Source organism: Schistocerca cancellata, chromosome 4, assembly GCF_023864275.1.
Source record: "Schistocerca cancellata isolate TAMUIC-IGC-003103 chromosome 4, iqSchCanc2.1, whole genome shotgun sequence".
Taxonomy (NCBI): Eukaryota; Metazoa; Arthropoda; class Insecta; order Orthoptera; family Acrididae; genus Schistocerca; species Schistocerca cancellata.
In genome coordinates, this window is record NC_064629.1 from 808,953,521 (window position 1) to 808,980,203 (window position 26,683).

Genomic DNA, 26,683 nt, shown 5'->3' on the forward strand with positions numbered 1-26,683 from the left:
ATGACAGTCAACTAAAAAAAGATCAGATTGTAGGACCCCATGAAATTTCGTCTAAAAGGGCGACCAAACATCAAATGGAAAGTAGTTGAGATTGAGGCATAATTTTATGTCTGTAATTTGAGTAACAGAGGTACGAATGGTGAGCTAGACACTTACTCGGCCAGCCGGAGTGACCGAGCGGTTCTAGGCGCTTTAGTCTGGAACCGCGCGACCGCTACGGTCGCAGGTTCGAATCCTGCCTTGGGCATGGATGTGTGTGATGTCCTTAGGTTTGTTAGGTTTAAGTAGTTTTATGTTCGAGGGGACTGATGACATCGGAGACGAGTACCAAAGGCTGTGTAGGTAGCAACGAGCGTTTCCCCAAATAAGAATTTCTCGCTTATCATTGGACAGAGGTGGGTAGCGCGTGGCTGAGACTCTAGATTTGCCTTTGGGAGGAGCCGGGTTCAAATCCCCGTCTGTTCATCTAGATCTATGTTTTCGATAGCTTCCACTGCTACATTTCTGCTTCATACTTATCTAATCAGGGCTGGTACTCCGTCACTAACGAAATCGTAGTCTTTTTCTTCCTTTCCTTGTCGGTGGAATACACTTGAGGACGCACGAAGCACGCGTGCCTATTTCTCACTGAGCGTCATCAAGAATGCCTGTCACTAGATTTGGAACCCTTAAATTCAGTGCCTTCAAGGTACTACTCTCCGAAACTCTCCAGCACTAGAATAGAGTGAAACTGAGTTTATTTAAACGTTTATTTCTAATACGCAAATGGCATTCAACTTCTTCCCTTACTTTTTTACCTCACTCAAGGGATAACTGTTTCTAACTTTGACAGCAGCGTACGGATCATCAGACCAGCTTTGTGATTGGAATGAAGAGTTCATAGCAAACACAACACAATATGTGATTCTTAACGGGACGAAATCTTAAAACGTAAAAATAACTTCGGACGTACCATAAGCAAGTGTTGTAGGACCATTACTTTTCACAGAGTATATAAATGATCTCGTGAATAACTTCGGAAGTTCCACGAAGCTGTTCGCGGGTAATGATGTTACATACAGAGAACTGCAACGCAAAAAATTTGTATTGAAGAGCAAGAATACCTGTAGAGGATCGACTCTTTGTGCAGGGACTGGCAGTTGACCCTCTATATAAATAAATGTAACATGTTCCGCATAAGTAGGTGGAAGATCTATTACTGTACGGAAACACGATCGCAGAACTGTCATTGGAAGTAGTCACACCCGTTATATAATTGGAAATACGCGTAGGGAGTGATTTAAAGTGTAACGATCACGTAACTCTAATCACTGGTCAGACAGATGCCACTCTGATATTTATTGGAGGTATTCTCAGAAAGTGTAATCCATACACGAAGGAGGTAGATTATAAAGTTCTCGTTCGACCAATACTTCAATATCACTTGTTCGTCCGGGAACCGTACCAGGTAGAACTGATAGAGGGAATAGATAAGATCCAAAGAAGAGCAGCGCATTTCGTCACAGCTTCATTCAGTAGCTGTGAAAGCGTCACTGTGATGCCCATCCAAATGCAGTGACAGACGCTACAAGAGAGGCGTTGTGCATCACAGTGTCGTTTGCTGTTAAAATTCCGAGAACGTACGTCCCTAAAAGAATGAACCAGCATATTGATTTCGTCAACGTATAACTCGCGAGAAGACCATGAAGGTGAAATTAAGTGTATTAGAGCTCACAAGGAGGCGTACCTCCTCCACACACCATATGGTGGCTTAATTTGAACAGATGAAGATGTTGAAAGGAATGCTTAGGGTCTGACGTCCCGTCGACGGAACACAAGTTCGGGTTGGGGATGAAAACGACCCGCGTCCTGTGCAAAGGAACCATCCAGTTTTTGGCTTATTTGGTTTAGTGAAGCGACGGAAAATATAAAATTGATAGCCTGATAAGGAATTGAACCTCAGAAGTCCTCAGAAAGAGTGCGGTGTCTGAACCCCGGTGGTTGGAACAATTTCCGTTACTGAGTATCTTCGCTGCATCAATTCGAACACGCCGACCGAGGCAATGGAGTGGTCTACAACTACATCTACACATACACGGTGCGTCGCGGAGAGCATCTTGTATTATGACTGGCCATTCGCTTTCATCCTAAAATGGCAAATGGAGCAATGGGAATACGACTGTCTACACCGATGAACCAAAGCATTATGCCACCTGTTTAGTGGCGTGTTGGTCCAAAAAAATGGTTCAAATGGCTCTAAGCACTATGGCATTTAACATCTGAAGTCATCAGTCCCCAAGACTTAAAATTACTCAAGCCTAACTAACCTAAAGAGATCACACACATCCATACTCGAGGCAGGATTCGAACCTGCGACCGTAGCAGCAGCGCAGTTTCGGACTGAAGGTGTTGGTCCACTTTTCAAACTCAGTACAGCAGCGATTCTGCTTGGCGTGGATTCTACAAGTCTTTGATACGTTTCCAAAAGTATGTGGCACCAGATGTCTACGTACAGATCACTAGATTCCTGCAAATTACGGGACGGTGGTTTGTGAGCACGCTGCTGGTGCCAGATATGTGTTCCAGAGGGTACAGATCAGGGGAATTTGCCGGCTAAGACATCAGTGTGAGTTCAGTATCAAGCCCCTCGAAGCCGTGCGGGGTACCCGCGCGGTCTGGGGCGTCTTGTCACGATCCGCGTGGCTCCCCCTGTCAGAGGTTCGAGTCCTCCCTCGGTGTGTGTGTGTGTGTGTTGTCCTTAGTGTAATTTAGTTTAAGTTAGGTTAAGTAGTATGTAAGCTTAGGGACCGATGACCTCAGCAGTTTGGTCCCATAAGATCTTACCAGAAATTTCCAATTTCCAATGCCCCTCAAACCACTGGAACACGATTCTGGCCTTGTGTCACGGAGAATTGTCCTGTTGGAAGATCTCATCGCCATCAGAAGGGATGCAGGTGATCCGCAATAATGTTCACATAGTTCACTGCTGTCATAGTGTCTTCGTGTACTAACACAAGTCCCATAGAAGCCCAACTCAGTGTATTTCATAGCATAATTCTGCTCTCACCGGCCTACATTTGTGGCGTAGTGCACGTTCCAAGTGGCAATTCACCAGGATGACAGCGTGTAAGGACCCAGCCATCGATCAGGTGTAACAAGAAAGATGTTGTGTTCAGTGCTCAAATTACGAACGTAGCTGGACTGAAGACATACACTGCGCAACGCATTCTGAACATGACCCAAGAGATACTCCGATCTGCTGTGGAACATGCTGTTTCTCGGTTTCAGCCTGACTAAGAAAACGGTAGACAACATACTGAACATGTTTTCATGTCTTTCGCCAGTCTCACGACGGTTAGAAACTTATGTCATTTGGCTTTTTATGCGATTTTTTACCTCTGGACAATTTAAAACTGATTTTTCCCTTCCGATGTGGTACCACCTTGCCGTGGTGGATGGGCTTACCTAACTAACAGTGCCACAACTATCGACTACCGAAATTGAGCAGTCGTACAGATTGAACAGCACTGATGGCACAATGTGCGGCTCAAAACGCAGCCGTCGCACTGCCATTAATTTTTCATTTGTAACCGACCCCATTTACGTTATGACGCTTACACCGCGGTCTATTGGTAAAATTTTCGTTCAGTTTTCTTGTTCCGTGACGTTTATCCCTGCGTCACTAATATGCCGTCCAGATTTGACGTCATTCTGAGCAGTGGTTCTCTTTCTACAGCGTTTTGAAACTGTGACTTTAATTATGGCCACCCTGTATTTTCAACTTAATATGGATCCTGCAAGTGCAGTTTGTACAAACGTTTGATAATCAATTCATTCCATAAATGTCTTGGCTTTCCCATGAGATGAACTCTACCATTCGCTTTATCGATAGCTCTCACTTACGTGATAGTTCCTTCTCATATTCCGATGCATATTTGCTATGTCTCTATTCAATCCATTCTTGAGAAATTCGTCTTTACAATAGTGACGTTCTGTTTACTCAGTAAAACTCTCAAAGGGCCTAACTCTGCAGCTAAAATAAAAAGATCAGTGTTCTTGTAAAACTTAATTGATAAACTATTGTCGTAGGCCAACACCCTCTAAGGAAAAATCATTCTTCTAATATATGGTGTTGGTGTACGTTTTCCATCATCTCCGCTTCCGCCTGGCCTTTCTGTCGATTTATCACCTCAAGACTTTATCCTAAGCTCTTAGCTGGTCAGTAATTAGGGTATTACAAAATCATAAATAGAGAGGAGATTAAAGTAACCGTTGGTGAAAGTGACTGCTGGCTGCCAGGCAAATGGCCTGAATTCAGTGAGCGACAGTTAAAAGATAATCACAAGTTTCACTTAACACAACTCGGTTGTGCAATTCAATTATTCTCTGTTTCTGACGACGTCTGACTACTTTTCTTGTCTCTAAATTCATACATACGTTTTTATATTCGCAATAACACTCTGTCCAACAAAGTAATAAATGGAAAATAACAAATTAAACAGCATAGTAGCACATGAATTTCATTCCTCAGTCAAAGACTACGTTGACGTGTGCCAACGATATCTGACAGAACCGGGCAGTGGGGCAGGTGCCGCAACAAGTACCTTTGTTTACTTCTGGGTTTCATCTCTTAGCCAACGTGATCCAATTTCAGTGTTCGAGACACTTTCCTGCATTGATGGAAAGGGGAGGTAGGAAAACTAGGGTTATGAGTCTCGTTGATGAAAAGGGCGTAAGAGATGGAGTACAATCTTTAATTGGACAACAATGATGCAGGAAATGAGCCTCGTCGGTTTCAAGAAACTGTCTCAAAATTCTTCCTCAAGTGATTTGGGGGAACCACAAGAAACATTAATCACTACCGTTGAGCGCGTATTTAAAATCAAGTCCTCCCGAACACGACCCCGATTTAGCTAGTGCTCCACCATTCTCGGTACAGCTATATAACATACGAGTACAGTACCGGTGACAATGTTCGTTACGTATTCAAATATTATGCATCTATCGTGATATAGTGCACACTCAAACGGGCAGACGTACTGACTGCACATGTGAAGGAAGCATAGAAGAACAAGTCACGATTTATTAAGCTGACAACCAATAGAAATGCAGAAGATTTTCACAGTAGTGACGATGACGTGAAAATAACAACATTCTGAGAACAGTCACCTGTTCATCCTCGTATGAGACAGAATCTTACGAGCAATATTGAACTAATTTACCATCTATCGCGGTTACTGCGTGTAATAGCACGCGTTTTCTGTCCGTCTCGCATTCACAGGTCGTTAACATAAACACGATGCTTATGTGTCAACGACATCATGCAACGCCAGGTTATGAAGACATTACACGCAACTACGGCAATTTGCGCGCGAATCAAACCATGAACGTTATGGTCTGAAAGCGTCGTAACAACTTACCGACGTCCGAAGCCATTAACACAGATGCACTTCCTTGTGACGGCTACATCTCTTCTCTACACCACTTTAGGATATCCTCCACGTTAGAAGCATTTTCAGAATTCAGTGTCTTCTCGACAGATAATTCATTACAGACGAAGCACTCTGTCAGCTGCGAACAAATGAAGAAAATAATTGACTGCAACCATTTCAAAGCAAACGTCTAGACATTCGTCTTAAGTGATTTGAGGAAGGCCACAGAAAGGCTGAATAAGCAGGACCAATCGGGAATTCGAATCCTGCTCCTCTCGAATCCGTGGCCGGTGCTTTAAGAACTGCAGCGCCTCTCTCTGCGAGATTCAGAACTACAGAAACCTAAGTAAACTCATCTCAAGTAGGAGAGACCCAGCGAGGTGGTCCAGTAGTTAGCACGCTAGACTCGCAGTCGTTTCAGATCCGCGTCCGGCCTGCAGGTTTAGGTTTCCCTTGATCTCCCTAAAACGCTCGGCACTACTAAATGACGGAATCGTTCCTCAGAAAGGGCACGGCCGATTTCCATTCCGATCCTTAGAACATTCCGAACTTGTCCTTCGTCTCTAACGACATCGAAGTCAACCGGCCGTTAAACCCTAATCTTCCTTCTTTTTTTCAAGTAGGACTACAAGACTGCCTAAATATCTCAGAGCAGAGAACTTTATCACCTTCTTTCATAGATAAGCCAAGAAGACACGGCTGTTACGAGTGTGACGTTTGTAATACCAAGCTGTAGTCACGCCTCAAGAGTTTACATCTACATCCATACTACGCAAGCCACCTGACGGTGTGTGGCGGAGGGTACCTTCAGTACCTCTATCGGTTTCCCTTCTATTCCAGTCTCGTATTGTTCGTGGAAAGAAGGATTGTCGGTATGCCTCTGTGTGGGCTCTAATCTCTCTGATTTTATACTCATGGTCTCTTCGCGAGATATACGTAGGAGGGAGCAATATACTGCTTGACTCTTCGGTGAAGGTATGTTCTCGAAACTTTGACAAAAGCCCGTACCGAGCTACTGAGCGTCTCTCCTGCAGAGTCTTCCACTGGAGTTTATCTATCAACTCCGTAACGCTTTCGCGATTACTAAATGATCCTGTAACGAAGCGCGCTGCTCTCCGTTGGATCTCTTCTATCAACCCTATCTGGTACGGATCCCACACTGCTGAGCAGTATTCAAGCAGTGGGCGAACAAGCGTACTGTAACCTACTTCCTTTGTTTTCGGATTGCATTTCCTTAGGATTCTTCCAATGAATCTCAGTCTGGCATCTGCTTTACCGACAATCAACATTATATGATCATTCCATTTTAAATCACTCCTAATGCGTACTCCCAGATAATTTATGGTATTAACTGCCTCCAGTTGCTGACCTGCTATTTTGTAGCTAAATGAAAAAGGATCTATCTTTCTGTGTATTCGCAGCACATTACACTTGTCTGCATTGAGATTCAATTGCCATTCCCTGCACCATGCGTCAATTCGCTGCAGATCCTCCTGCATTTCAGTAGAATTTTCCATTGTTACAACCTCTCGATACACCACAGCATCATCTGCAAATAGCCTCAGTGAACTTCCGATGTCATCCACCAGGTCATTTATGTACATTGTGAATAGCAACGGTCCTATGACACTCCCCTGCGGCACACCTGAAATCACTCTTACTTCGGAAGACTTCTCTCCATTGAGGATAACATGCTGCGTCCTGTTATCTAGGAACTCTTCAATCCAATCACACAATCACAGTAGTCCTCCTCGTATGTGACAACCAACCATGTTGCTATTCAAAATAAACAGGATTAAAAATTATTAATACGTGTTCGTTACACTGGGGTGACAAAAGCCATGGGCTACCTCCTAATATCGTGTCGGAAATCCTTAGTGCAGCAACTCGATGTAGCACGGGCTCAACAAGTCGTCGGAAGTCTACTACAGAAATACTAAGCCATGCCGCCTCTAAAGCGTCCATAACTGCGAAAATGTTACCAGTGCAGGATTTTGCGCACGAACTGCCCTCTCGATTACGTTCCATACATGTTCGACGGGATTCACTTCGGGCGATCTGGGTGGCCAAATCATTCGCTTCGACTGTTAGCAGAATATGGAATCGGTGGGTTCAGGAGGGTAATACGGAATGCCGTGCTGGATCCCAACGGCCTCGTATCACTAGCAGTCGAGATGACAGGCATCTTATCCACACAGCTGTAACGGATCGTGCAGCCACGTCTCGATCCCTGAGTCAACAGTTGGGGACGTTTGCAAGACAACAACCATCTGCGCCAACAGTTCGACGACGTTTGCAACAGCATGGACTGTTACCTCGGAAACCGTAGCTACGGTTACCCTTGACGCTGCATCACAGACAGGAGCGCTTGCGACGGTGTACTGAACGACGAATCTGGGTGCACGAATGGCAAAACGTCATTTGTTTCGGATGAATCCAAGTTCCGTTTACAGCATCATGATGGTCGCATCCGTGTTTGGCGAAATCGCGGTGAACGCACAATGGAAGCGTGTATTCGTCATCGCCATACTGGCGTATCACCCGGCGTGATGGTATGGGATGCCATTGGTTACACGTCTCGGTCACCTCTTGTTCGCATTGACGGCACTCTGAACAGTGGACGTTACATTTCAGATGTGCTACGACCCGTGGCTCTACCATTCATTCGATCCCTGCGAAACCCTACATTTCAGCAGGATAATGCACGACCGCATGTTGCAGGTCCTGTACGGGCCTTTGTGGATACAGAAAATGTTCGACTGCTGCCCTGGCCAGCACATTCTCCAGATCTCTCACCAATTGAAAACGTCTGGTCAATGGTGGCCGAGCAACTGGCTCGCCGCAATACGCCACTCACTACTCTTGATGAACTGTGGTATCGTGTTGAAGCTGCATGGGCAGCTGTACCTGTACACGCCATCCGAGCTCTGTTTGACTCAATGCCCAGGCGTATCAAGGCCGTTATTACGTTCAGAGGTGTTTGTTCTGGGTACTTCAGGATCTATGCACCCAAATTGCGTGAAAATGTAATCACATGTCACCACTAGTATAATATGAACTGTGGTATCGTGTTGAAGCTGCATGGGCAGCTGTACCTGTACACGCCATCCGAGCTCTGTTTGACTCAATAACCAGGCGTATCAAGGCCGTTACTACGGCCAGAGGTGGTTGTTCTGGGTACTGATTTCTCAGGATCTATGCACCCAAATTGCGTGAAAATGTAATCACATGTCGGTTCTAGTATAATATACTTGTCCAATGAATACCAGTTTATCATCTGCATTTCTTCTTGGTGTAGCGATTTTAATGGCCAGTAGTGTATCAGACACTATACTGAACTAGTGACTTCGGCTAAGTGTTAGGCAACGTAACCGAATGAGAAACGAATCTCACGTGACGAAAAGTCCGCCTAGTAGATAAGACGATTCCGGAAACTGCCCTCGGCAGTTAGGAGAACGGCTGCGCTTGTCGGCGAGCGCACTCATTTCCGCTATCGGTTTCGCCGTCCCTGTGTCGGCCCGGGCACCGGCTATAATGGCATACATCTGTTAGTTAATGTAGCGCGTCCCCTGCCGCGGCCGATGGATTGGCCTGTAATGGCATTATAAAGCGTATCACGGGTCAATTGAATCCTCTTTAGAGGAGCAATGAGGCGCGGCGACCGCGCCGTCACAGCAGCGGGGTGCCGGCTTTGTGGCCGCGGCTGCCACGTGCCTGCCTCCCTACACGGAGCAAACACAATAACGTGCCCGGCGCCACTTGTGCCAGCTTCCCCGTCTCGGAGCCTCGAAATGCCGTATCTCGGTGGAATGGAACTACACTAATCATTGCGAGCACCATTTCACGAGATAGACATCTGGCTACGGGATACAGGCGGAAGACCGGAGAATAGAAACACTACATTATGCCGCCGGAAGTCGTATCTGCATCCGTAGGAATGATGGGTTCCGTCAAAATGTCAGTATCAAAGGCGCGGTATCTGTCACAAAAAGCTAATGCGGACGCTGCGTCCTCCAGAACAGGCCAGGTCAGCAGACGGCAAGGCGGGCACGAGCGTTCACGTTCTCTCGCCGCCTGAGTAGTGAGCGCTTCTTGTTATCTGTGGCTGTCGAGTGTCATTATGTAGCGCAGGGGACGTGTAAACTAGGAATGGCAATACGTTATGTTCGCCGCAGTTTTAAACGCAAGCGTATATACTTGATAGCGCATTGCTTTAAGTGGGGAGCAGCTCTTCTGAAATCGAGTAAAGCAGCATTATAGCAGTGTTAGGAATTTCAAAGCGAAGGTCAGACACACCAGTACCAATTTATAAGTCAGTGCTCCTGCACTCCTATAACAAATACTCTCTCAGTAATCCACATGTAGGTAATAGGCGTACGTAGGTTTATTGGTGGCCGATAAATACACTACTGGCCATTAAAATTGCTACACCAAGAAGAAATGCAGAAGATAAACGGGTATTCATTGGACAAGTATATTATACTAGAACTGACATGTGATTACATTTTCACGCAATTTGGGTGCATAGATCCTGAAGTACCCAGAACAAACACCTCTGAACGTAATAACGGCCTTGATACGCCTGGGCATTGAGTCAAACAGAGCTCGGATGGCGTGTACAGGTACAGCTGCCCATGCAGCTTCAACACGATACCGCAGTTCATCAAGAGTAGTGACTGGCGTATTGTGACGAGCCAGTTGCTCGGCCGCCATTGACCAGACGTTTTCAATTGGTGAGAGATCTGGAGAATGTGCTGGCCAGGGCATCAGTCGAACATTTTATGTATCCAGAAAGGCCCGTGCAGGACCTGCAACATGCGGTCGTGCATTATCCTGCTGAAATGTAGGGTTTCGCAGGGATCGAATGACGGGTAGAGCCACGGGAACACATCTGAAATGTAACGTCCACTGTTCAAAGCGCCGTCAATGTGAACAAGAGGTGACCGAGACGTGTAACCAATGGCACCCCGTACCATCACGCCGGGTGATACGCCAGTATGGCGATGACGAATACACTCTTCCACTATGCGTTCAACGCGATGTCGTCAAACACGGATGTGACCATCATGATGCTGTAAAAAAAAACCTGGATTCATCCGAAAAAATGACATTTTGCCACTCGTGCACCCAGGTTCGTCGTTGACTACACCATCGCAGGCGCTTCTGTAAGGGTAACCGCAGCCATGGTTTCCGAGCTGATAGTCCATGCTGCTGCAAACGTCGTCGAACTGTTGGTGCAGATGGTTGTTGTCTTGAAAACGTCCCATCTGTTGACTCAGGGATCGAGATGTGGCTTCACGATCCGTTACAGCCATGCAGATAAGATGCCTGTCATCTTGACTGCTAGTGATACGCCGGCCGAAGTGGCCGTGCGGTTAAAGGCGCTGCAGTCTGGAACCGCAAGGCCGCTACGGTCGCAGGTTCGAATCCTGCCTCGGGCATGGATGTTTGTGATGTCCTTAGGTTAGTTAGGTTTAACTAGTTCTAAGTTCTAGGGGACTAATGACCTCAGCAGTTGATTCCCATAGTGCTCAGAGCCATTTTTTTGCTAGTGATACGAGGCCGTTGGGATCCAGCACTCTCGACCAACGCGAGCAGCAATGTCGCGATACGATAAACCGCAATCGCGATATGCTACAATCCGACCTTTATCAAAGTCGGAACAGTGACGGTACGCATTTCTCCTCCTTACGCGAGGCATCACAACAACGTTTCACCAGGCAACGCCGGTCAACTGGTGTTTGTGTATGAGAAATCGGCTGGAAACTTTCCTTATGTCAGCACGTTGTAGGTGTCGCTACCGGCGCCAACCTTGTGTGAATGCTCTGAAAAGCTAATCATTTGCATATCACAGCATCTTCTTCCTGTCGGTTAAATTTCGCGTCTGTAGCATGTCATCTTCGTGGTGTAGCTTTTTTAATTGTCAGTAGTGTATAAAAGTATCTGCACTTACACCTGCTACACTCTGTATACTTCCAGATGCTTCAATTATTCTGGTTACCGTTCGTATACAACACAAATGTGCAACGACTTGTTCAACTGCTACTCCTTATAGTGATAAATGTCAGTACAGTATGTACGTATTTACTTGGCACAACGGTTTCCCATCCTCAGTCGGCAAAAGTCCGAAGACTTCCGGCGTTTGCGCTCAAACAATTCTGTGGCGCATTAAAAGCAATAAATCTATTTTGGCTGTTCCAGGTATCCCATTCACGCTGACCACTCCAAATAATTTTACATCCTGAAGAAAAATAAAAAAAATTAGCAAGTGAATGATGTTACTTATAAGGATGGCATTAATCAGCATGATTTCCTATATTGTAAATCTTTTCGTTATGAAGATGCGAGTAGTAGTACGTCTTTTTTAAATAGCACTGTACATTTCTGTGTGGTAACTCACTTCCTCTCCTCAAGCACTGTCCAAACCGTATCACAGTATATCATTCACTTAAACGTGGCTATTAAAAACGTAACACAAAACTGACTTTGAGTATCCTGTACTTGCTGACAGAGAAAGTATTCTGTGGAAACTGCTCTCTGTACTTCGCTTTGTTTTGTGTTATGCTTCGTTCGTTGTTTCCTTTTCTTATTCTGAAGTGACTGACGAGGCTAATATGTCTGTGGTCGTCTAGCGGGTGGAGTACTAGACTGTGGCTTTGGAGGTCCCCGGTTCAGTCCCGGACCGGGGCGGAGATTTATCCTCGTTCCAGTCCCTCCAGGACGTGTCCAGGTCCACCCAGGCTGCTATCAAATGAGTACCGGGGATCTTTCCCGGGGATAAAAGGCGCCGGGACGATGGGTCTCATGGTGCCCTATCGAAGAAAGGCTGTTTTCTACCAAGAGCCAGGCCAATAACACGGTTGTGCGTCACAGAAAACAGACCAATACTGATCCAGCACTGGATTGGCGAGCCACGTATCAATACAGCATTCAGAGGAACACACAAGACGGGCGTAGGCTGCCAGCCCTGTGAGAGGTTCAAAATGGCTCTGAGCACTATGGGACTTAGCATCTGAGGTCATCAGTCCCCTAGAACTTAGAACTACTTAAACCTAACTAACCTAAGGACATCACACACATCCGTGCCCGAGGCAAGATTCGAACCTGCGACCGTAGCGGTCGAGCGGCTCCAGATTGTAGCGCCCAGAACCGCTCGGCCACCCGGCCGGCCCTGTGAAAGGAAGTTCGAGCTTGTTCACCCGCAGCGGTCCTCTACCCAAGGGGTACTTCCACGATACAGTATCCGCACTCTGTCCGAGGTAACATAATTCGTCTAGTTGCTGCAGCTATCAGTAAACGCCGGCCAGAGTGGCTAGCGGTTCTAGGCGCTACAGTCCGGAACCGCGCGACCACTACGGTCGCAGGTTCGAATCCTGCCTCGGGCATCGATGTGTGTGATGTCCTTAGGTTAGTTAGGTTTAAGTAGATCTTAAGTTAGGTTTAAGTATATCTAAGTTCTAGGGGACTGATGACCTCAGAAGTTAAATCCCATAGTGCTCAGAGCCATTTGAACCATTTTTATCAGTAAAGAAACAGAAACACCAGAAAAATGCACGCCGGTCATTCAGTCAACTGCCTTCAGTTCAACGTTTGTATGAATACATTGTATACCTAGCACGCACGCAAAGAAAAACGCCTTATATCTCACAAAAAGTTACTTAGTAAGAAACGTCACCAACTTCGTCTCATATTTTAGGGAGAGAAAATATACACTTGCAGGATATCAGCCCCAGCAATCTATGTCGCGCGAAACTTCGGGCCATAATTCTGATAGTACGCAGTTATGACATTCAGAAAGTATACATTTTGAACTTTGGCTGGCATCAGTTGTTTGTTACTCGCTCTGTCTCACTGCAGCCGCCTAATGATTTAGCACAAACTGCTGTACAAAGGAGACAACCAGAACCCTCATATTCGCGGGATGTTTAAGGCGAAGGAAGAGAAGGTTGCCATCTGCCCAACGAGAAAAATAGTAAGTAGTATGACTAAATACGATAGAGTGGTCGAAAGTAACGCCTCTGAATTTATTATGAGAAAACTCTTAAAGCTTTTTAAATAAAACAAACATTATTAACATTGTACTTCTTTATTCTCCAAGTTTACATGTATGCAGACTTCTGCCGCTAGAGGGCTCCGAACTGAAGCGTGTAACATAGCGATGTGTAAAGTAATTATGACGGCGTGTGAGATACAGCGTGCTATAATCGAGTTTCTAATTTGAAGATTTCGTCCATACATGGAGCATCATCTTCTTCAGTAGTGAACACGACTCAGGAGTTAAAGCTGAGAAATGAGAAACTGAAAAGATCTTAGTACCAGCAACGGTGAAACTTCTCAGTTAATGGAGAGACAACGGAAACCTAGAAGAAATCTGAAAATCAGCATATTAAATGCGAATGGTACTGAAAAAAAGAAGAAACAGAAAACTTAGTGTTATAGAACAATGTTGCTATCATACTTATTTTGGAGACACGTCCGCCGGCCGAAGTGGCCGAGCGGTTCTAGGCGCTACAGTCCGGAGCCGCGCGACCGCTACGGTCGCAGGTTCGATTCCTGCCTCGGGCGTGGATGTGTGTGATGTCCTTAGGTTAGTTAGGTTTAAGTAGTTCTAAGTCTAGGGGACTGATGACCTCAAATGTTAAGTCCCATAGTGCTCAGAGCCATGTTTTGAGACACGTCCATAATCCGGCCCAAACTTCAAACAGAAAACAGGGCTGACAGACAGATCGGAAGGGAAGGAGAGGCAGCTATATTCTTAATAAAGTCGATCTTGCACAATCAAGAGATCATTTACGGACTAAACAATATAAAACCAACGGGTGTAACAGTTCCTCCCATTACTGGCCAGATCACTTTCGTGGTGGTGTATTTAAGTCCAAGAAAGGACGTGTTACACGAAGAGATGAGAAACATCAGCCAGCCGAAGCGGCCGTGCGGTTCTAGGCGCTGCAGTCTAGAGCCGAGCGACCGCTACGGTCTCAGGTTCGAATCCTGCCTCGGGCATGGATGTGTGCGATGTACTTAGGTTAGTTAGGTTTAATTAGTTCTAAGTTTTAGGCGACTGATGACCTCAGAAGTTAAGTCGCATAGTGCTCAGAGCCGTTTGAACCAGTTGAAGAAACATCATCTACAGCAATGAATCAATATTTATTTGAGCGGATCTGAATGCTGAGCACCACTCTTGGAACAGCCTACGATCTACCAAGATAGGGAAGACAATTTACGAACTGTAGGCAGAATTAAATACAGAAGTACATGAACCGTTCAATAGTCAGCTGAACCCGTATGTTCCCGACGTGACTATCGTAAAGAATGTAGGACCCGAGCTGCAACTGACTACAGTCAACGACCTAACATCGGACAACCAACCTGTAGCCTACAGGAGCCACAAGCCCCAAAGCCAACTTCAGCGAAACTACAACAGATAGAAAGCAGTACAAAAAAGTCCTGCAAAACACGGTTCGAACCACACTGGAGGTAAACTCAGCAGAAAAAAAATCGAATCAGCCGTTACCTAACTCACGAAAAAAATCAACGAAGCAACAAAAAGAGCATTCATAATAATAGCAGAAGACAGAAATAATGCAAATGAAGAGCTCCCTCCACTACTCATGGCATTTAAGCTGCAAGAAGTTAGATTTAGAAAAAGATGACAGACGTCTCGAGGCCCACGAGACAGACAACTACATTGTGATTAAGATCGAGACTGGCTGAGCTGAGAAGAGAGAGATGGGAAGACAGGAGGAACACCTTCGTCCTCCAGGAGGAACAGGAGTGGTACTTGGTTAGACTGCTCAAAACTCCGAGACCACCACGTCGAGCTATGACAGCAGCAAACCTTCTCACATACGACCCTCTGACAAGTGTCGAAATCTTCGCCTTCACGTACTAAGAGGAGACGCCTTGTCACAGAAAAACTTGGAACAAATAATTCAAAACTTTAGAGGAAGACAGACAGTACACCACAAATTAGAAAATGCGTTAATTCCTAAAGGATCAAACTGCTGAGATCATCGGTGCGTAGACTTACACACTATTTAAACTAACTTATGCTAAGAACAACACACACACACACACACCAAGGCCGGCCGGAGTGGCCGAGCGGTTCTAGGCGCTACAGTCTGGAACCGCGCGACCGCTACGGTCGCAGGTTCGAATCCTGCCTCGGGCATGGATCTGTGTGATGTCCTTAGGTTAGTTAGGTTTAAGTAATTCTAAGTTCTAGGGGACTGATGACCTCAGCAGTTGAGTACCATAGCGCTCAGAGCCATTTGAACCACACACCCATGCCCGAGGGAGAACACGAACGTCCAGCGGACGGGGAGGGGGGGGGGAAGTGGGGGGGGGGGGGCGGGGGGGCAATCCGTGACATGGCGCCTCAGACGCGTCTTATGAAGCTAAGAGTATTATTAGAAACAGCAAGCCTCGATCGGATCACTAATGGACACCCAATACAACTGCCGGGAGAATCCACTGGTACTAACGGCAAAAATATTCAATACATGCTTAGAAATTGGCTACTTCCCAGCTTAGTGGGGAAAATCGAAGATTATGACTTTCCCCAAGGTACCCGGCGGCTACAGACCAATAAGCCTGCCCAGTACCTTAAGTAAAACCTTAGAAAGGCTCATTTTGGTAAAAAAGGTTTCTCTAATAGAAGAGAACACCATCAGGGCAGGGTAGTTTGCATTAAAAATATATAATCAAGTTAGCTACAGATACTTCGACTAGTGCGACAGATAACCAACAACATGAATGTATTGATTCACACAGTAGCTATATTCCCAGACTGGGAACGCGATTATGGAACCTGATCAAGAAATTAATTTCATAAACGACCATGCAAAGCTGCTACGTTGAAATTATTGATACTTCCTGACAAAGTAGAAAGATTTCAATCATCTTTGCCGGCCGGGGTGGCCGAGCGGTTCTAGGCGCTACAGTCTGGAACCGCGCGACCGCTACGGTCGCAGGTTCGATTCCTGCCTCGGGCATGGATGTGTGTGGTGTCCTTAGGTTAGTTAGGTTTAAGTAGTTCTACGTCCTAGGGGACTGATGACCTAAGAAGTTAAGTCCCATAGTGCTCAGAGCCATTTGAACCAATCATCTTTAACGGCAAAATGTCACACACCAAGATAATAGCTGCAGAAGTTCCACGTGGGTTCGTAATATCTCCGTGTCTATTTAATATTCTTATTAACGACCTTTTACTACAACAAGGCGTGAAAGGGGCACAGTATGCAGACGACACAGTCCTATACACGAATGGACGCCGACACTTTTCAATATTTGGGGAACTCCAAAGACAACTAAACCTTTTTAAGAGACGGTACAGGGCAAACAAAATGCTTTTAAATACGAACAAGACCATAGCAGTGTACTGCTCAAACGAAAGACCACTACTATACAGAACAATCAATAAACACCAAATACCTTGGGCGCAGAGGGTATACCTAGCTGTAACTCAACATATAGGACTCTTTTCAACAAACATACCAGCGAAAAGACAAAAAAATTACTCAGCGTGGCGAAAGCATTATGACCCCTTTCCGTCAGTATTGACTTAGAATTTACAATAGGCGGCCGTAGTGGCCGAGCGGTTCTAGGCGCTTCAGTCCGGAACCGCGCGACTGCTACGGTCGCAGGATCGAATCCTACCTTGGGCATGGATGTATGTGATGTCCTTAGGTTAGTTAGGTTTAAGTAGTTCTAAGTTTTAGGGACTGATGACCTCAGATGTTAAGTCCCACAGTGCTCAGAGGCATTTGAACCATTTTTGAAATCACAATCAGAATGCGACTATACGAATCGATAGTTCTTCCAGCGTTGATGTATGGTAGCATGGCATGAGAGCTCACGTCCGTAACTCAAATACAGATAGCTCAGTCAGTTCAAAACAAACTTAAAATGGATCCTTAAGGCCCATCAATGTGTACATCTCACCACTTTACACGAGACATTTCAGATACAGAAACACAAATAAGAAAAAATGCCTTAAAGTTATTTCTTAAGCTCGTATATGATACCGATACTAAGCGAAACCGAGACAGCTTACCAATGAAGTTGGTATTGGATAGACAAATAGAATCATCATGCAATGAAGCACTACACCAAAAAGAACTGATAGGGACATCCAATGACCTAAACTTTTCCTCAAAGTGATGTAAATAAAGTGTGATATCAAACATAACATTCCAAATACTGTCAAGTCGTCACAGTGTAAGTAGGCTGTTTATGTTTTTTAATTGGCAACGTTACGTAGCGCTCTGTATGAAAATCACTGGCTGTGCTGTGTGCAGTCTGTGGCTAGTTTGCATTGTTGTCTGCCATTGTAGTGTTGGGCAGCGGCAGCTGGATGTGAACAGCGCGTAGCGTTGCGCAGGTGAGCCGCCAGGAGTGGTGGATGTGGGGAGAGAAATGGCGGAGTTTTGAAATTTGTAAAAATGGATGTCATGAACTGCTGTATATATTATGACTTTTGATGACTATTAAGGTAAATACATTGTTTGCTCTCTATTAAAATCTTTCAATTGCTAACTATGCCTATCAGTAGTTAGTGCCTTCTGTAGTTTGAATCTTTTATTTAGCTGGCAGTAGTGGCGCTCGCTGTATTGCAGTAGCTTGAGTAACGAAGATTTTTGTGAGGTAAGTGATTTGTGAAAGGTACAGGTTAATGTTAGTCAGGGCCATTCCTTTGTAGGGATTTCTGAAAGTCATATTGCGTTGCGCTAAAAAATATTGTGTGTCAGTTTAAGCACAGTCATGTAAAAATGTTGAAAGGGGACGTTTCAACAGTAACAGAAAAAAGACACAGAATTCGAAAAAAAAGGAATGGGGTACGATTCTAGCTCAGGAGCGAATCCAGCATAGGCGGCGACGTATGCAGATCCTATGACTAAGTACTCCTGTAATATTGGTGTAGGTATTACGTACAAGTGTTCTGGAGAACACCATTTAGCGCGCACTGTTGAACTCCGCAGCAGCCGACTCATACGTGCTGCCATGTTGACCCAACATCGTCAATTATGTTTACAGTGGGCACGGCATCATCGACATTGGACCGTGGATCAATGGAAACATGTCGCATGATCAGATGAATCACATTTCTTGTTACACCAGGTCGATGATCGTGTGTGGTTACGCCGTTATCCAGGAAAATGGGTGCTCGAAGTGCGCACCGCGCCGCAGATGCATGTTGGCGGGTGCAGTATTATGCTATGGGAGACATTCGCATGGGACTTGCAGTAGTAATTGAAGGCACCATGACAGTTGTGAACTACGTGAACATTACTACGCACCCACCTGCATCCCTTCCAGCAGGGTATCTATCTGTGTAGCAGTGGCAGAATCGGCTACAGTGGCTTGAGAAGCCTGATGGTGAACTCACGTTGATGTCTTGAACACCAAACTAGCATGGTCTGAATTCGGTGGAACACATGTGGGAAGCTATCGGGCGCCAGCCCCGAGTCCAGAAACCACCGGCTCGTAATTATGGGAAATGCGTGAACTGTAGACATCTAGTATCGCATACCTCCGGAAACCTACCGAGAACTTGTCGAGTCCATGCCCCGCAGTATTAAGTGCTAAATGTGTACCGAAACGATATTAAGCAGGCGTTGATAACGTTTTGGCTCATCAGTCTACGTAGATGCGCGCGTTCTATCAAACAAAAGCAGACAATACTTGGCACGTTTTCCAGCTATCAAACTGCTAAGTTTTCAAGAGGTTACCACTGTCCTGAAATACCTAGTTTGGGCTTTGTAGGGCGTCGAAGTTTGAGGCCGCTTGTGATTTCTGATGAGTACCCTTTCCACATTTGCTGTCTGTAACTTCGAAATAAAAGTATTTTCTGACGATAAAATTTCTTGCAGCAGAAAAATAAAATACTATAGTCCATTATTTTTCTATATTAGAAGTCCCCAGTGTATGTTTAGCCTATTAGGGGACAGAAGCGATGTGTTTCTCTTTTGAGAAATGTGTCGCGAGCGTCGTTCGTTATTAACGGATAGGAATACACTCGTTTTAGGCGATACGCACAGTAACGGGTTCTTGTCGCCTGTTCCGTGGGTCGTTAGGCGTAATAAGCCATAATGGGAGAATAATCTCGCCTTGGAAATGTTACGGGGAGCTTCCTTTAATGCAAAAACTTTGTGCAGCAAGCAGTTCAGAAAAGCTTCGACGATATTCCAGAGCTACGTTGTTTCCAACAAGGCTTCTGTTACACGAATTCGGTCTCATTATTACTCGGACAAAAAGAAAGTATGAAGTTTTCTTCTGGGTTAGCCACCGCCGTTACAATGCCGTGAGAATTCAAAGTGAAGTTTTGATTTGTTTAGTGAGTTCAAAACCGGGCGATGACAGTAGAATACCTTAGGCAGAGACAAAATACCGTATGTAATTATCGTGACTGAAAAATAATTTTGAAAGAAACCATCCTCCAGAGAAACCTGCGATACTGCAAGGTGGAATGAAGGCGCAAAAATGTCTCCGGACTAGATGTATATCTTTGTCTGCAGAAACGCACATCGATCGCTTCAAGCCACTTGTATACTTCTTTGTTTATCGAAGATTGAAGTCAGAGTTAATGTGTTATCACTCCAAAGAAAAGAAGGCTATAATTCAGCTTATCGCCGACATCGAAGTCATTAGGGACCGAGCACTAGTTCGGATAATGTGTGTGTGTGTGTGTGTGTGTGTGTGTGTGTGTGTGTGTGTATGCATGTATGGCTAGATGGAGTGGTAAGGGGGGGGGGGGGGCAGGGGGGCAGGACGAGGTCTGCCGTGGCCTCTATCTTCTATGGAAATCCGTTGGATCTTCTCTATCTCTTCTATCAACCCTATCTGGTACGGATCCCACACTGCTGAGCAGTGGGCGAACAAGCGTACTGTAACTTACTTCCTTTGTTTTCGGATTGCATTTCCTTAGGATTCTACCAATGAATCTCTGTCTGGCATCTGCTTTACCGACGATCAACTACATATGATCATTCCATTTTAAATCAGTCCTAATACCTACTCCCAGATAATTCACAGAATTAACTGCTTCCAGTTGCTGACCTGCTATGTTGTAGCTAAATGATAAAGAATCTTTCTTTCTAAGTATTCGCACCACATTACACTGGTCTACATTGAGATTCAATTGCCATTCCCTGCACCATGCGTCAATTCGCTGCAGATCCCCCTGCATTTCAGTACAATTTTCCATTGTTACAACCTCTCGATATACCACAGCATCATCCGCAAGAAGCCTCAGTGTTATCCACAAGGTCATTTTGTATATTGTGAATGGCAACGGTCCTACGACACTCCCCTGCGGCACACCTGAAATCACTCTTACTTCGGAAGACTTCTCTCCATTGAGAATGACATGCTGCGTTCTGTTATCTAGGAACTCTTCAATCCAATCACACAATTGGTCTGATAGTCCATATGAACTTACTTTGTTCATTAAACGACTGTGGGGAACTGTATCGAACGCCTTGCGGAAGTCAAGAAACACGGCATCTACCTGTGAACCCTTGTCTATGGCCCTCTGAGTCAAGCGCGAGCTGGGTTTCACACGATCGTCTTTTTCGAAACACATGCTGATTCCTACAGAGTAGATTTCTAGTCTCCAGAAAAGTCATTATACTCTAACATAATACGTGTTCCAAAATTCTACAACTGATCGACGTTAGAGATATAGGTCTATCTGTTCGACGTCCCTTCTTAAAAACGGGGATGACCTGTGCCCTTTTTCCAATCCTTTGGAACGCTACGCTCTTCTAACAGTTACGTAGGTCGGAGGAGCCACAATGGCCAACTCCAAGTGAACCTTGCCCAGGAAAGCGGACCGGGCACGCTTTAATCTGATCGATCTGTGGGTCCTCTAAGCATCACTGTGTCCTTCCTTTCTAGGACGTTTTCCGGCTGTTCTAAGACGTAAATAGTGTAGGATGACGGCGAGGAATAAAAAACGGAGAACAAAAAGGGTCGCCACAATGAGAGCAGAAGCAGAGATACAATACGCCTTCTGGCTGTGCAGATGGCGGCTGAAAGCGGAGTGTCTGGCGCCGGCGCTGTGGCGCTGTTGTGGTCGACACGCGCTCGCCAGCCCCTCACGCACCTACCGCAGCTGCGACCATTACAGCGAATTCCGCGAGACAGCCTTGCGCGGAAACGAACGCGTCTCAGTCAGCTTCCAGCGGGATCTAGCGTAGCTTTCGCCGAACAGCTAATATCATTCAAAAAAATTTCGCTCATCAACATCATAAACTAAAGGCTATGCCTTGTCGATTTAGCCACGTCCCTCTCTCCATTGTCATCCTCTTCAACTCTTCATACGATTTTATCCCCATATCTTGTTTGATGTTATTAAAATACGTTGCTCTTGGCCTGCCTCTTGGTTTTTTCCCTAAAACTTTTCCTTCAAATACAGGGCTATTACAAATGATTGAAGCGATTTCATAAATTCACTGTAGCTCCATTCATTGACATATGGTCACGACACACTACAGATACGTAGAAAAACTCATAAAGTTTTGTTCGGCTGAAGCCGCACTTCTGGTTTCTGCCGCCAGAGCGCTCGAGAGCGCAGTGAGACAAAATGGCGACAGGAGCCGAGAAAGCGTATGTCGTGCTTGAAATGCACTCACATCAGTCAGTCATAACAGTGCAACGACACTTCAGGACGAAGTTCTACAAAGATCCACCAACTGCTAACTCAATTCGGCGATGGTATGCGCAGTTTAAAGCTTCTGGATGCCTTTGTAAGGGGAAATCAACGGGTCGGCCTGCAGTGAGCGAAGAAACGGTTGAACGCGTGCGGGCAAGTTTCACGCGTAGCCCGCGGAAGTCGACGAATAAAGCAAGCAGGGAGCTAAACGTACCACAGCCGACGGTTTGGAAAATCTTACGGAAAAGGCTAAAGCAGAAGCCTTACCGTTTCGAACTCATTGATGGGGACATGCTGCGCCGAGTGTGGGAGGAACTTGATCATCGGCTTGATGTCTGCCGAATCACTAAAGGGGCACATATCGAACATTTGTGAATGCCTAAAAAAACTTTTTGAGTTTTTGTATGTGTGTGCAAAGCATTGTGAAAATATCTCAAATAATAAAGTTATTGTAGAGCTGTGAAATCGCTTCAATCATTTGTAACAACCCTGTACATTCTTTAGGTATATAAGAATATACAGCCTACAGTTCCAGGTTAACTTTATCGTTTACTTAGGTTTCAACGTTAGTAATAACGTCTTCTTCAGAACCTGCAAAAAGTTAATATTATAATGTGCTAGTAAATTATATTAGATATGGTCATCCTACAGGACGCAACGTGCAGTATTTACATAAATTATTATTTAAATGTTTGCCTAAAACAAGCCATGTCCTAAGTCAACTTTATAAAACTTGATGCATAACCAGAAGGTTTTGTCACTTCTATTAAAGAAGCTGTAACAAATTCACTTTAAGCCCGTTGTATGGGCCTCGTCGTGTGACTAGAGACTGCGGACTGCGAGGGCTTCGCGGTCTGCCTCACAGAGGGCGGCGCGCATGCGCGAGACGTATAGAATCAAACACTTATTTTTGCTATGAATTAATTTTATACTTTACTATTGTAAGTTGATTACAGTATCCAGCATGACTACGTTTTACATTCTACTACGGAGCCTTATAAACTGACCAACAAATCTCGTATGAACATCTGTAGGAAAGGTTCTATTATCACAGAAACTGTAATGGTCACATGCATTATGAATTATTGTAAACCTAATATAGGCTGGAAGCCATCGAAGTATGCCCTATTTTTTGGATACAGTTGATCGTTCAGTAAATTGCCTCTATCTGTAATTAGGTGTGCATAAATTTGTAGTTCCTCAAGCGTGTCGAGTCTATATTTCTTCACTTCATGATGTAGTAGGTCTATGTCACGTAAAGGTTTAGGTGTATGACCCATTTGCATCAGATGTTCCGCAAAGGCTGACCCCCTTGTTCCTACGCCCTTTATTGGAAGATGTTCTTTAAACTTTACTGCTATAGCTCTGCCTGTTTGACCTATGTAATAACATGGGCAATCATCACACATAATCTTATAATTTCGCTAACTTATCACAGTCTTTCTCAAGGGTATGAACCAAATTTCGCTTTAAACTATTACTCGTCGAGAAGGAAATTTTAAAACCTGAATTTTTCAACAGGCGCCCTATCTTGTAGGAGACATTACCTATATAAGGAACTGACAATCATTTCTTGGTCTGATCTTGGATTTGAGTATTTGTGTTTACTAAAGTCGTTGTTCTGAAGAAGACGTTATTACTAAAGTTGAAACCTAGGTAAACGATAAAGTTAACCTGCAACTGTAGGCTGTATATTCTTATATAAACAATATCAGTTGCTGTCGCTGCATAAAAATGTTAAAAATTATGACATTCTTTAGGAACGGGTTGTGTCTCATATGGGCCTTATCATTTTTGATTTTCTTCTTCCTATATAATTTAGCAGCGTTCTTTTCTCATTCACTTCTCTTAAGACCTGTTCATTACTTTTTATATTTACCCAGTTTGTTTTCGTCATTCTTCTCTATATCCACATTTCCATTGCTTCCAGTCTCTTTTCCTCTGCCTTTCCCAGATTCCACGCTTCACATCCGTATGTTAAGACACTCGAAACAAAAGTTTTGGCAAACGTTTAAAATTTTCGCTGTCTGACTAAAAGTATATCGACACATATTAGTGGAAATTAGTGTAGGGCGTGCCCACGCTTCGCCCTTATGACGGCTTGAACTCTGCTGGTGATGACACTTTCAATGAGGTATCTGAATATCTGTGAAGGAGTCTCAGTCCATTACGTCTCAAGAGCCGAAAACAGAGAAGGTGGTGAGCGGTGTTGAACTCATGGTTCTGAAGCGACACCGAAGTTCTAACTCACCCCAAAAGCGTTCCGTTGGATTCAGATCGCGACTCTGGGCGGTCAGTCCATTTCAGAAATGATTGCTGTTGCCCGCAAACCATTGCTCACAGATGCTAATTAATGATAGTGCATTGTCATGTTGAAACAATCAACCATCGTCTCAGAACTGTTTCCCTACTGTAAGCATTACATTACGATGTAATATCTGTTCGTATTCTTCTGCATTTAGCGTTTTCTTAAGTGCTTACGTCTCAAGAGCCGAAAACAGAGAAGGTTGCGAGCGGCGTTGAACTCAGGTTTCTGAAGCGAAATCGAAGTTTAACTTATCCCAAAAGCGTTCCGTTGGATTCAGATCGCGACTCTGGGCGGTCAGTCCATTTCAGAAATGCTGTTGTCCGCAAACCATTGCCTCACAGATGCTACTTAATGATGGTGCATTGTCATGTTGGAACAATCAATCATCGTCTCAGAACTGTTTCCCTACTGTAAACATTACACTACAGTGTAATAACTTAAGTACGGTTAGAACCGTTTTCTATATTTTAACTTAAAACTTTCCTTAAATATGTTAAACTCGAATTGTATAGAGTCTTGAATATTTTTTCTTAAATTTATACTTCATATTTCTGTAATTAAGAATTATCTCGGAAAATAAAAATCTGTTCATTTAGCATTTTATTAAGCGCAATAAGGGGCAACACTAACCATGAGAAACAACCTCTACCATAACATCACCTGCTTCGTACTTCATCGTTCGCACTGTGCATGATGACAAGTAACGTTCTTCAGGCATTCGCCAAATCCAAACCCTTCCATCGAATAGCCAAGGGGTTTAGCGTCCAAATCACTCGTTTATCCACTGTCTTTTGGCGTCGCTTATTAGACCATATCAAGCGTCGCTTGGCATTGACTAAAACTCAGAATCCATACATTCCGCTGATTTCATGCGATTTTTTACACCCAAACCTCGCAGTTCCTGACGATCCCTGTCCGTCAGTACGTGAGGTCTGGCTGGACTTGATGTAGCAGTGGTTATTCCTTCGCGTTTCCATTTCACATTCACATCACCATAGTCGACTTGGGCAGCTTTAGAAGGGTTGAAACTTCCCTGATGGATTAGTTACCCGAGTGACATCCTTTGATTAGCCTGCAGTCGAAGTCACTGAGTTCTCATGACCGACCCATTCTGTCCCTCCCTCCAGACTATTGTTTTTGCGGTTACCATGAATAGCTTAATGTTATCGCTGGATCGATTCTTTTGAAAGTGACTCGACTGATTTCCTTTCTCACACTCATCCAATGCGGATATAGACTATGTCTCATGACCTCGTCATCGATGAAAGATTATAAAACGTAGATTTTTCATACTTCTTTGATTTGTTACCTGATAGCGGGCTAATATGCAAAAAATTCGTTTCTAATAAATACATTTGTGGAACAAAACGGAGTTATCTCCCTTGAGCAATATTTGTCTATAGGACCTTACTTGCAGCAGTAGCGTAGATGGTCACCGATTAGAAACGATAGCATCAAGTTAAGAAGAATTTCGAAATGGTTCAGTTACTGAAGTAGCTGTTGGTGTGCAACATGTTGAGCACATAGTACTCGATCATGTGGATAACCACGGTTTGATGGTGTCCATTCATGTGGTTTGGCAGCTGATTAGTTCTCATCCAAGTATACGAAGTTGTAGACTAACCGTAGCACGGCTGGTGTATAGCACAGTTTCTTGTACACAATGCGCTACATTTTATAGCACACGAAACGCCTATGATTTGACTGCAGTGGTGGGTAGATGCGTAAGACTGGTCTTACAAATGCGCCGTCCATGGGGGTTAACCTTTGTGATGCAGCGTTGGTATACGTAGATGCAGGTGACCAGGTCGATCCTGCCTTCCAAAATTTCCTAATGGAGTTAGTCAAGTTACCATATCGTAGACTAATAACCAAAACACGATCTTACGGAGTACCTTCCCATGTATGTGATTAGCTCAAAGAATTTTTGACTAATAGCGACTATGTATACTGAACAACAAATGTTCAACACAAACGAAAACCTCTGATGTTCTCAGGACACATAAACGATTTGTCAAATAGCGTCAGCAACAACGCTACCATACTGTTAGATTACAATGCTATTGTCTGCAGGAAAGTATCATCGTTGGGTGATCGATAGGAAATATGGAAAAAATTACCATTTGGTGTGACGATTGGCAGTTTTTTTAAATGTGGATAAATGCAAGATAAGAGTCGTGATAAAGAACCCAATGGTATCCGACTACAAGATTGGGTCCCCAAGTATGAATTTTCTTCTAATTTCTTGGCCTTTATCCCGTATCTTAACGGGGCTGGCATGATAGTCTGTATTTTTTAATGTTCGGTGGA

At 44.6% G+C, this 26,683-nt stretch overlaps 1 protein-coding gene across 1 annotated transcript in view; it reads right to left on the reverse strand.

The window, feature by feature from the left end:
- LOC126184445 (circadian locomoter output cycles protein kaput) overlaps positions 1–26,683 on the reverse strand; it is an 837,361-nt gene that overhangs the window by 409,481 nt on the left and 401,197 nt on the right. The window lies entirely within an intron of this gene.